Below are 2,974 nucleotides of genomic sequence, written 5' to 3'. Positions count from 1 at the left end.
ACATATCGAACACAGTCGTGTCGTATGCTATGCTTGTTTGTTAATCTGTAGATCTAAGTAACTAGCAAGGTGCAAACCGATCCATGAGCCAAAAAATCGTCTCCTCCGATAACTCTCTCTGCGCTGTCACCGGCAACACAGATGCCGATTTTGCGCTACTCTCTCTAGATTCTTCTTCCTGTTGTTGAGATTTGAGGAAGAAATCAGTCTGTTTCTTCTTCTTCTCTGACTGGATCTTGTCTCGAAGCTTGGTTAGCTCGCAGATCCACAAGTTCACCATTGTTGCCATGTGCAGGTCACACTTGTTTTCCTTCTTCTTCTTCTTCTTCTTTTAGTTTATGATTTGATGAATAATCGAGGGGGAAGGATGTGAATGTATTTATAAGATGAAAATAGGTAGTGCTGGCGGGCGCCCATGGATTTTATGATGATTCATGGATGCGAATATTATTTAAAGAATACAATATTGGATACCTTCACCAACGGCTTCTTCCAAGGGTGCAATCGTATTTTAACTTTTTTTTTTTAATTTTTTATTATCGGTTTGAGACCGATATAAATTATTTATCTAAATAATCAAAAATGTTTGTTATCGATATCACATCGGAATAAATCAATAAGTTATTTTTATAAACAATCTCAAACACCCTCTAAATAAATAATATATAAAGCATTTATTGTGAGCGTTTATTAAATTACACAAATGAAAATCATAAAAAATACAATAAATAAGATGATATTTTTAGATAAATTGTTGTATATAATGTTATTTGAATAGATAATAATATTATTAAACAATAATATTTTAGTTAGAATTATTGTAATATGTTTTAATTCAAAGCTGTTGGACGAGGATTAATTCAAAAGTATTGTTTGGGATAAGGATGATGAGTTGAAAACAAGGTGCAGTGAGTAGTGACAAACCACGGCAGCAGCTGATCGTGGCCCACACTTTCAAAATGTTTTGGACTTTTCTTATAATTGTGTTATCTCCTCTTATACACTCAACCCTTTTTGGTCGCTCTTTTCCTAATAACTTTTAGCCCCGGATTATAAAAAAGTATCGTTTGGTTTGAAGGTATAAAATGGATTTTTAAATTTATTGTAATTTTATATTTGATTTATTGGATCGTCTGAATTTAAAATCCAAGGATTTAATTGAAATCCTTCAAACATAGAATTTTGAAATTCTTAAGAAGTATTCAAGATTTCATGGGGTTTTGTAGGATTTTATGCAATAAGGTTTTAAAAAATATTAAAAACATTTGTTTTATAATAATTAATTAATAAAAATGTAATCCAATTATTTTTATAATTATTTATTATTTTTCTATAAATTATTTATAATAATAAAATCAAATTTCATTACAGAACCTACAAACCAAACACACCAATGATTTCAAATTCATTTCAATCCAAATCCTTCAAAAACAATCCTGCAAACCAAACGGACTCTACGATATATTTAAAATCTCTATATGACCATGGAGATTTAAATATGCTGACTCCAAATTACCACAAGGTAAGTAGTTGTTCTGAGATTAGTCGGCTCGTATAGCAAATTGAATATCTAAATTAATAAAAAAAAGTAAATTATTTAGAATCCTGAAAAGATAAATTTTAGATACTTCTTTTTGAAAAAATGAAAGTATTATAATATTGCAAATAAAAATATATATAATATTTTATGGTTATAAATATGTTATCATAAAAACCAGTCTTTATGTTTTCAAATATAATTAAAATAAATATAATACTTTTAATACAGTTTGTTCTTTTTAAGGTACATTTAAACTAATAATGCATATAAATGTACAGAAAACATTTGTAAAGTTCTAAACACTCAATAATGTCGTAAGTTTTGATGGTTGACAAACATATTATGAACGTAGACATTTGATTGGTACTTGAAAAACTTTAAGTTTTACAAATTATAGGAAACGTTTTGATAACGCAAATCACTAATTTCCACTTTATATGATGTAATCGTAGATTTTAAGAGTTACCAATATTTTAGAATAATTAAAATGGTAATCGGCTTGGTGCCGAAGAAATAGTGTTAGATTGGTGGTGTTTGTTTTTGTGTCAAATAATATTGTTCTTTATCAAAAAAAAAATCAATTTTTTGCAATTTATATGAATTACATGATTTATATAATTATTAGTTGAACACATCTCAATTTCCTTATTACAAAATGATAAAGCCGAAAGGTTTTCTTAAATTAAATTTGTTGCATTTTCTAGAACTTATATATATAGAGACTTAGGATCATGTGAGACCCATAAGACCAATTCTCAACCTTTGGATTATATCTATAATCTGACAATCTAAACATTCATAAACGCCACGAGATTTCTCAATAATCACAAAATTGCCACCGTGCAATTTAGACCGTTAGATTATTAATTTATAAAGTTAATCAATGAACATAAATTGGTCTTACGGGTCTCAAAAAAAACCTTTTGTCTCACGTAAACCTAACCATATATATATATATATATATATATATATTAGTTTTTATCCTATTTAAATAGTATATGTTATTATCCTTCAAGTTCCCAAACTTCCGACAAGCGTATGATTTCATAGTCTCAAAAGAGTAATGAAGAATGTAAAAGCACAACGGGGGTGTAGCTCATATGGTAGAGCGCTCGCTTCGCATGCGAGAGGCACGGGGTTCGATTCCCCGCACCTCCATTTTATATTTTTTAACCTTTTTCCTTCAATTTTCTGTGCATTGAAAAGTTGTAATTTGGTTATTGGAAGGCAAAGGCTAATGGCACCCCATCTTATACCAATGGCAYCCCTATACTTAGGTTATCATTTCATTTTTTATTATTTTATTATTTTTTCTGTCTTTTTGTTGTTTTTTTCTTTTTATATTAATTTTTTTAATTATTTTATAATAAATAGATACTATTACAAATATTATTTTTTATTCTATAAAAATATTAATATTAAAAAATATTGATT

At 28.1% G+C, this 2,974-nt stretch overlaps 1 non-coding gene across 1 annotated transcript; it reads left to right on the top strand.

The window, feature by feature from the left end:
* Positions 1-2,625: 2,625 nt before the first annotated feature.
* Positions 2,626-2,698, top strand: TRNAA-CGC. Its single transcript has one exon. It is a non-coding gene; the product is annotated as a tRNA-Ala (tRNA).
* Positions 2,699-2,974: the final 276 nt, after the last annotated feature.

Source organism: Cynara cardunculus (genome assembly GCF_001531365.2).
Source record: "Cynara cardunculus var. scolymus isolate 2C chromosome LG 2, CcrdV1, whole genome shotgun sequence".
NCBI classification, from domain to species: Eukaryota; Viridiplantae; Streptophyta; class Magnoliopsida; order Asterales; family Asteraceae; genus Cynara; species Cynara cardunculus.
Note: the sequence above shows the minus strand (reverse complement) of the source record. Positions and strands in the feature narration are given on the sequence as shown.